Below are 10377 nucleotides of genomic sequence, written 5' to 3'. Positions count from 1 at the left end.
CATGCGTGTGTAAGCAGATCTTGGTAGGTGTTAGGGTCCCATTTAGTCCAGATTCTTAAATTTTTTTTTCTATTTCCATGTATGTAAGTTATGTTGTCGCCCCAGTCTTTAGTCGTCAGAGCAGTTTGTGTCTTCAATGTTTTTGTGATTGCCTTTTTCCCAGCCACCCAAAGTATTTTTCCGACGGTATCCATTTATGTTGTCCATGGCAGGGGTTTTGAGGCCCAAATACATAGTTGTGAAATTGAGTGGGACGGTGGTCTCCAAAAGAGTCTGCAGTGATTTCCGTCCAGTACCACAGCTCTGTTTTCACATTGTTAAGACTATGTTGAATATTAGGAATATGGCAAAAATGACTATGTTTGAAAGAGATCCTGACCCAGACCAAATGAAGTGCAGTCCTGATGCTTCAGTATTAGCATTAAGTAACATGTCTATTGCGCTGTAGATGGGTCACACTGCAGATGTTCCCAGATTACAGGCTTGTGCAATAATCAGTTTGGAGCGCAGTGGAGACATGTTCCCTCTCCTATGACAAGCTCATTTGAGAAGTAAAATGCTGACATATCTTTTCATGCATGCTGATAATTCTGTGACAGTTACAATACAAACTCTGGGCAAAGTTTACAAAGATAGAAGGCATTCATAGATATTGTATTTTACAGTTCAAACTTACGACTTAAACACAAACAAACTCAATCACATCAACTGCAAGGACAACATTCTATCAGAACCAGCTTCTTCAATCATTTGAGCTCAATGTTGTATCATATTGGAGGAGATTCAAGTACAACTGTCTATAGAACTATGTTGAATACATAATACAGGTTTAGTCTCAGTTTCAGGCCGCGCCCAGATCATTTTGTAAATTCTTTCACAGCATCTTTTCTGTGTTTGTTTCTTTCTACTGTAGGCTATACTATTTTTATGCAATTTGTATCATAGCCCCGCCCAAAACCCTACAGGAATGTGTCCATATTGGGCAGAACCTGGGATTAGAATATTAGCTTGACCAAAACAACAAAGAAACCAAAACACCTATTTATTAATTTATTTTAATTTAAATGTAATTATCTATGTAATATAACGGTAAACCCAATACACAACAAATCTTCTGGGGTTGTATTCTAAAACAGAATGCGTGTGACAGTGTGACAGGCGTACTCAGTGTGCTGAAGAACAGTGGCTCTGTGTGCTCCTGTGTTTTTATGAGGCCAGATGGTGGGCCTTTTACACAATGCAGTGCCCTCTCCATCATGTTCGGAACACTGATACCTACACGCCGGTGTTGGGAAGCGGCTGAAACGCTAGACCATTGCTGTAAATGCTCTCAAGGGATTGTTTTTTTTTTAAATGCTGCGTTGTTCTTTTGCCTATTCTCTTCCCAATGCATTTGGACAGTCTACAGCCATCTGGTGCTTCACTCTGCATTATTTATATAGTTCTGTTTGTCATTTATGTCTTTGGCACAAACAAACCTTCACAATATTCACAAGTAAGTCCAAGTCTTCAAACTAATGATTTTAAGTAAAGTTGAATAAAATATGCTCTGACATGAGGTTGTATTGTTAAATTGTGGTTATGAACAAATTTCTTATTATTTAATTACTTATTCCACGTATGACCACCTCAACATATTCATGTACAGTATTTACTATATGAAGGACCTTTACGCGTATATCCAGTTTATTTCCAGTTGTTTTATTCTATTACATTTGTTTTTCTCCTCAATCCTAATGCCCAATCCCAAATTGCAGCAACTAAAAATCACCAAAGCAGCATACATTTTATCAGATTATCATTAGAGATATGGAAAGGTTGAGCATTATTAGTATCAAAGTATAGTATACAGTTTACTATGATATTAACATGAAGTAGACATCACCAAATATTCATGATTCATTCTTGAAAGATGGTTATGTTTTTCAAGAGTTATTTCCTCCAAAGTAGCTTAAGGGTTGTTATTGTCATCAATATACCTCCTAGAAAGTGCGTGCGTGCCCATGTTGAAAACGTATAGCTTAAAACGGTTGTGCTGTGGTTGAAGTAGATCGGGGATAATGCATAATCGGGGTGTGTAACATGCAATTCAGGGTCCTATACAAACCATCTGGTGGGCCCCCAGTGTATGTTCTGTGTATAGAAAATGTGAGGGGCCTCCATGCACTGGGCCCTGGGTAAACAAGTACTCTTCAGTGCCTCCTGTTAAAGCATATTTGAGGTACATGTTTTTTAGGCCCGAGCCCCAGCAGGGCGGAGGGCCTATTGCTCCGAAGGCAGCGTTGCAACTGTCTGACCAAACATGCGGGGTGCCCCGTCGCCCCTGGCAAGTACAGTGAACTAGCCCATGCCGAAGGCATGGATCATGCATACCTACTCCTGCTATGACAGAAATAGTCAAAATCGGCGTACGTCCTCTGGACAAGTGGGGCATCTAAAGTTATCCAAATTTTTGGTATACCTTTTACGGTCTGTGTGCGGCGCAGCCGCAAAGTTGGACAACTTATTTTGGGATATTGCAGATCTAAAAATTGCTCCCATTTGATCAAAACGAGTCCGATTAGGACCAAATTTTAATCAGTTGTTAAACTTTCTAGTTTGGACCAGTTTATGATGACAAAATTGAAATGGGCGCGATAGCGCCCCCTACAGAGTGACCTTTAAATTAACATTGAAAGTCAAAAATTAGTTTTACCAAAATTTTCTAAACTTTACCCAAAATTCTATTTTGGCGTCCCGATCAAAAAAGTCAATCAGACAAATGCCTTAATTTTTACGGCGTAGTCATAGCGATGACAGAAACCTCCCATGTTATCCCTATGGGAAAACCGCAAAATCTCTACAATTACCACATTTTTAAGTTTTACACTTTAACAAACTCCTCCTAGTGCGTTTTGCCCACCGACTTCTAAATCGGTGTACGTCCTCTAGACAAGTGGGGCATCTAAAGTTATCCACATTTTAAGGATAACTTTTACGGTTTCTGTGCGACGTAGCCGCAAACTTTTCCCAGAATTCTGACTTTTTGGCCTTCAGAGTGGCCTATAAACAATAGAGTTTTTCCAAATGACATGATATTACGCACAAAATTCTAATTTGCCATCCTGATCATACAAGTATGAGAGCCAAAGTCATATTTTGTACGGCGTAACCGTAGCGATGACAGAAACATCCCATGTTATCCTTATGGGAAAATCGCGAAATCGCTCAAATCACAACATTTTTACGCTTCACACTTTAACAAACTCCTCCTAGGGCGATTGTCCGATCAAACTCATATTTGGGGAAAATCATCTACACAAATGGGGCATCAAAAGTTATCCATCTTTTGATTCTAAGTGCTACGGTCTTTGTGTGGCGGACCCGCAAATAGATGTCACAAATGGGAAAACAGCGAAATCTCTAAAATGACCACATTTTTACGCTTCACACTCCGTTATCCATATTTATATTCCAAGTGCTACGGTCTCTGTGCGGTGGAGCAGCAAATATACTGTCACAAATGGGAAAAACACCAAATCCTTGAATTGTTCACATTTACGCTTCACACTTTAACAAACTCCTCCTAGGGCGATTGCCCGATCAAACTCATATTTGGGGAAAATCATCTCCACAAGCGGGGCATCAAAAGTTATCCATATTTATATTCTAAGTGCTACAGTCTTTGTGTGGCGGACCCGCAAATAGATGTCACAAATGGGAAAACAGCGAAATCTCTAAAATGACCACATTTTTACGCTTCACACTCCGTTATCCATATTTATATTCCAAGTGCTACGGTCTCTGTGCGGCGGAGCAGCAAATTTGACTGATACTTGTGTTCATTTGCACTGGATTGGCCATGTCAATTGTGTCGCCGTCTGTCAAGTTCTTTTTTAATTCAACACACAATAAGGGCGCCATCTTTATCAAGTCGAAAGCGCAGAGTCGGAAGGCCGGCGACCCGCGAGGGCCGTTGGATGCCGCTTGCGGCTTTAATTCTTCTTTCTTCTTTCTTCTCGGGACCAACCCCCTATTTTTCACCCAGTGAACATTGACGAAAAGTCACAAAAATTTGCACACCTCTAAAAATCGTGCCTCTCTACATTCTGGCTATTTCCCTTTTCTAAAATAAAAAATTGGCGCGTCAGCGCCCCCAAATGTACCAAAAATGCATTGAGAGATGGGAAATGACCCAAAAAAAACTGATCGTAGAATCATGAAATTTGGCGCAGAGGTAGATGGTGACAAGAGAAGTAAAAAATATTATTACGGCAACGTCGTCCACCCAACCAAATGTCGGCCATATTGCTTCAAGCATGACTCGGGAGTTTTTCCAAACGTCGTACTTTTACGAACTCCTCCCAGGGCGTTGGCCCTAAAAAGCTGAAATTTGGTGAAAATGCTACTGAGGAGTGGGACATCAAAAGTTATTCAAATTACATTGATACCTCTCACGGTCTCTGTGCGGCGAAGCCACAAACTGTAGCCAGAATTTCAGAAATCTCCCAAATTTAACATTTCTGCCGTTTGCGCCGATAAAGTCCGAATTGCGTCAAATTAGAATCAGTTGTTAAACTCTTTGCCCTAAACCTACTTGAAGTGAAATAAATTTATTTGGCGCCACAGCGCCCCCTACAGATTTTATATGGAGGTTAAATGTTTAGTTTTGCGAAATTATATGAAATTTGACACAAAACTCAATTTTGGCATACCCATCAAAAAAGTCAATGAGACCCATGTCATGATTGTTATGTCGTTGCCGTAGCGATGACCAAAACCTCCCATGTTATTCCAATGGGGAAATCGCCAGAACATGTTTACACTTTAGACTTTCACAAACTCCTCCCCCTCAGGGCGTTAGCCCTATTAACCTGAAATTTGGTGAGACTCATCTTCAGGGGTGGACCATCAAAAGTTATCCACATTTTTATTCAAAGAGTCACGGTCTCTGTGCGGCAAAGCCGCACATTTTGCCAAGAATTCAAAATAAAATTGCTTTTTGATGGTAAAACAAAGGGGAGAAGATGTGACAGCGTCACAGATTCAGCAGTAGGCGTAATAAAAGGACAATTGGGGCGCGTTAGCGCCCCCTCCTCTTGCGGCGTGGCGGCGGCGTGGCGAGGGCCGATCATAGCCGCTTGCGGCTATATTTAATATTGTTGTTGTGTTTAGGGCAATGTTATATAATATATATGTATCTTTTTTAAATAATAGAATAGCCAACAGAGGAGCTTTTACATTATGCTATAGGCTACACATGCTGTAAAAGTCTAGTCATATTTGTTATATATGTTGATTTGTTTCTTTGCATTCGCTTGATGGAACAAAGCAGACGCATTGTCAATTGCACACTAAACGTTTTCACTATACAATACGTTGTTTCTGTAAGGATACTTTGTCATAACTAAAGTGGGTTGCATAGACCTAATTCACCAACCAGGTCCAAGTGCTTTCTTGCTCCATTTACAAAGAGTGAAGACCACCAACTGTTCTCCAAAATAGGTCAAATACACCCACACAAATGTGATTATAGCTGATCTAAAGGTCTCATGGTTTCAATTAAAATGATTTCAATGAAGCGGGCTGAAAAAGTAACTATACATGTAACCCTGTCTGCAGATGCACCAATGCATTTTAAATTGAGTTACATTATTTTAGTTTTGAATGTGTCTAGAAGTATTTGCTGGATTGAAGTTGCAGGAATAGCACATGACACTTGCTTTCCTCTTCTAAAAGGGGACCTGCTTTTCAAATGGGCCATTGCCTTGGACTAAACCGTTTACAGTAAGGAAAATACGTATTTTAACACCCTGTGATTTAGCAAGTTCTTCCACTACGAAATTATGGAGGGGTCTGAAATGTTACTCGTGGGTGCACTTCCGCTGTGAGAGACAATCTAAAATGTATGGGAGAGATTGAAAAATCGCAGGGCGTTCATATACTTATTTTCCTCCCTTTATCTATGCAATGTTTTCAAAAATGAATACCTTTAGTGTGCACAGTTCTATGGCTACTGGCCTTTTATCCCTCCTCTCAACCCATCAACTCATTCTTTTAGTCATGAGAAAACTACAGAGAATTAGCTCATGGGTAAGCCATAATGCTCACCAAATATTATTATTAGGCCCGAGCGCCACAAGCTGGCGAGAGGCCTATTAGTCCCGTAAGGCCGTGTGAAGCACGGCTGCGAAAGTGCGCACGTAGTGTGCACAAAATCGAGCGCGGAGCGCTCGTCCACTTCCAAACACTCACTAACGCACTCCTTCACTCATGCACGCCCCATGCATACTAATTAGTAGTAAGAAAATGGAACATTACCGTTGTAAACGGGCAAAGCCCGTGCAAAAGTGCGCACTAAACGAGCGCTTTACATTTGCGGTCGTCATCCCCATATAAAGCACTCATTTGCGCTAAGTAGCTCACAAATACGTTCCCCATCTCTTGCATGTTCCGTGCATATAAGCATGTAATGCAAAAATTGAACATTATAACTGTATAGAGGGCCAAAAACACAAAGTGGGCGGAGCCCACTCAAAATTAACGAAAGTACCCGTCAGTGACCAGGGACCCACACCATGAGGTAGAAAAGCGCAAGCGCTATCCGAAAATGTATAATTTATGATATTTGAAAAATGGGAAACATTGTTTTCGCATCGGAATATTCTTCTTCTTCTTCTTCTTCTTCTTCTTCTTCTTCTTCTTCTTCTTCTTCTTCTTCTTCTTCTTCTTCTTCTTCTTCTTCTTCTTCTTCTTCTTCTTCTTCTTCTTCTTCTTCTTCTTCTTCTTCTTCTTCTTCTTCTTCTTCTTCTTCTTCTTCTTCTTCTTCTTCTTCTTCTTCTTCTTCTTCTTCTTCTTCTTCTTCTTCTTCTTCTTCTTCTTCTTCTTCTTCTTCTTCTTCTTCTTCTTCTTCTTCTTCTTCTTCTTCTTCTTCTTCTTCTTCTTCTTCTTCTTCTTCTTCTTCTTCTTCTTCTTCTTCTTCTTCTTCTTCTTCTTCTTCTTCTTCTTCTTCTTCTTCTTCTTCTTCTTCTTCTTCTTCTTCTCCTTCTTCTTCTTCTTCTTCTTCTCCTTCTTCTCCTCCTCCTCGGGACCAACCCCCCTATTTTTCACCCAGTGAACATTGACGAAAAGTCACAAAAATGTTCACACCTCTAAAAATCGTGCCTCTCTACATTCTGGCTATTTCCCTTTTCTAAAATAAAAAAAAAATTGGCGCGTCAGCGCCCCCAAATGTACCAAAAATGCATTGAGAGATGGGAAATGACCCCAAAAAAATCTGATCGTAGAATCATGAAATTTGGCGCAGAGGTAGATGGTGACAAGAGAAGTAAAAAATATTATTACGGCAACGCCGTCCGCCCAACCAAATGTTGGCCATATTGCTTCAAAGATGGCTAAACATGACTTCGGAGTTTTTCCAAACGTCGTACTTTTACGAACTCCTCCCAGGGCGTTGGCCCTAAAAAGCTGAAATTTGGTGAAAATGCTACTGAGGAAAGGGACATCAAAAGTTATCCAAATTACATTGATACCTCTCACGGTCTCTGTGCGGCGAAGCCGCAAACTGTAGCTAGAATTTCAGAAATCTCCCAAATTTTACATTTCTGCCGTTTGCGCAGATAAAGTCCGAATTGCGTCAAATTAGAATCAGTTGTTAAACTCTTTGCCCTAAACCAACTTGAAGTGAAATAAATTAATTTGGAGCCACAGCGCCCCCTACAGATTTTATATGGAGGTTAAATGTTTAGTTTTGCGAAATTATATGAAATTTGACACAAAACTCAATTTTGGCATCCCCATCAAAAAAGTCAATGAGACCCATGTCATAATTGTTATGGCGTTGCCGTAACGATGACCGAAACCTTCCATGTTATTCCAATGGGGAAATCGCCAGAACATGTTTACACTTTAGACTTTCACAAACTCCTCCCAGGGCGTCAGCCCTATTAACCTGAAATCTGGTGAGACTCATATTCAGGGGTGGACCATCAAAAGTTATCCACATTTTTATTCAAAGAGTCACGGTGTCTGTGCGGCAAAGCCGCACATTTTGCCAAGAATTCAAAATAAAATTGCTTTTTGATGGTAAAACAAAGGGGAGAAGATGTGACAGCGTCACAGATTCAGCAGTAGGCGTAACAAAAGGACCATTGGGGTGCATTAGCGCCCCCTCCTCTTGAGGCGTGGCGGCGGCGTAGCGAGGGCAGATCATTGCCGCTTGCGGCTATATTTTTTATTATTACCATTATTATATTGGATTGTAAGTGCTTTTGTTTATTATTGATATAGATTGTACCCACCACATTATTTACCCAAGTTAATTGAATTTCTGCCAAGTACCGGTAATACATTCTCCTTTGGGTCATTTCTTAGAGCTATGGCAATGATGTCCTCCACTTTTAGAACTGGTCCAGCCAGAATAGTCCTATTATAGACCTTGATTTGGTGCTAGTGCTAAAACCAAACCTTGACTATCTATGTGGGACACTTCTCCAAACACATCCACCAAGTCATCAAACAGAACGGACAATGACCTTCTTCACTGACCCAGTCATAAAATCACTTATTCAAGGCACGTTTCATACATTTCCTGAGTTTATGACTCACGCTTTAGTGTGTCTAAGCTACGCACTAAAAAGTAAATGTAAATGGTGTGGTTTCGGAGAAAGAAGAGAACAAAATACTAGAAATTATAGCAAATGCTGTTTCTTTCAAATCCTTTTCCCCCTTATGCAAATCTCATGTGAAAATCATTATATAGCTAAAAGCTATCTTGGCTTATAAACCGTATAGACCGCAATTAAGTTCAGAAAATTCCAAATCAACAAAGGTCATAAGAAACAGCTGTGATAACGTCAACTTCTGTTTGTGTGTTATGTAGAATTGTAAAGAAAAATGTACTCAAAGAAAGAGAACAAAGTCACTCCCAATTGTCAAGTATTACATGATTATATTTATATATACATATACATACAAATATAAGTATATATATATATATATATATATATATATATATATATATATATTAGTTAGTTAATTAGTCAATGCTCCCTAATAGTATTTGGCCCTCACTGACGTCCAGACTGGACTGGAAGTTTTTGTTTGTTTTGAGTGGGTTTGCTCTAGAGGTGCAGAGACTGTAGTGGATCAGGATCCTTCTGCTTGATGTGCTCAGAGTGAGAACTATGACCTAGTTCAGCCCTGACATGTTTATGGCTAATGGACTCAGTGATTGCAGACTTGCTCTAAGGCTCCTCGCACAGGCAAAAGCCTTAAGTCAGCCCTCTCCACCTTTCATGTACACAGTATTCCAGCCATATTCACCCCCACTTTGTGGCCCTCTGCTTTGTATGCTTCAATATGCAGCTCTAAGGTTAAAAGAGGGAAAAAATGTTTTGGCCACTCCTACCTTAAGCAGGCACCAACAGATCCTGATCCTAAGCATATAAATTACATAAGTGGATCAGGAATGACATGATGCAATGATTACAATAGGGGCATGTGACATATGGCATGACTAAACAATCTGAATCACCATTGTGATCAGTAGATCTAACATTGACATAAAGTTACAGCTCACGCCCTCCTGATTAACTTTATGAACATATGCTTATGTTTGAGTGGACATAACTTTGCCATGTCTTGCTTACAAACTGTGCCAAGGGCTTCTACATGCAGCCCTAGAACACTATCCACCCAAACAAAGAATCTAGCCTGAGGATTAGTGCCGAACCACTTTTTCCTGTGGGAGCACCGTCCAGTGCTGCTGTCATGCAGAGGTCAAGTCTCATTCTGACCACAAGAGTATTCAATGAGATCAGGGTTGTGCTCTGTGCCCATCTATGGGTCAGTTGAAGGCGTTCCTGACGACTACATTTGGTTTTGTGTGTGGTCACATGACCACAGAATTGTAATCTTGGAGACAAAAATGAATAAATAAAGTTCCTTTTGCGTTCATCTAAGGGACTTAAGTAAGTATAATCTTTACGTACAATGAATAATGTGCTGCCTCAAGAAGAACAAATGTGGTGAACTAGTTTATAAGCGTAGAGCATAAACTCCCTCTGCTGCAGGAACAAATAAGATCTGTTAAATAATGTCTCTCATCTGTCAAGATACTGTTTTAACTAGTTTTAGTGCTTCATCTGTTCTACAGCCTTAGTAAGAGTTCTTTCCATGTGTTACTGCCACAGGGCCATGCCTTGAAGCTCACTCTATTAATTTTTTTCTGATTAGAGCTTGTGAAAAGGCCTGCTCTATAATTACAGCTACTCGCTCAGATTCATGTTACTGAGGCAACAGGCAAATTACATATGTTTCCTAAGGCTAATAAATACACCCCACCTGACCAGCCATTCCCAACACACGCACGCACGCACACACACACACACACACACA

Source organism: Eucyclogobius newberryi, unplaced genomic scaffold (assembly GCF_026437365.1).
Source record: "Eucyclogobius newberryi isolate DKJ021-1_F unplaced genomic scaffold, fEucNew1.0.hap1 SCAF_2, whole genome shotgun sequence".
NCBI lineage: Eukaryota > Metazoa > Chordata > Actinopteri > Gobiiformes > Gobiidae > Eucyclogobius > Eucyclogobius newberryi.
Note: the sequence above shows the minus strand (reverse complement) of the source record.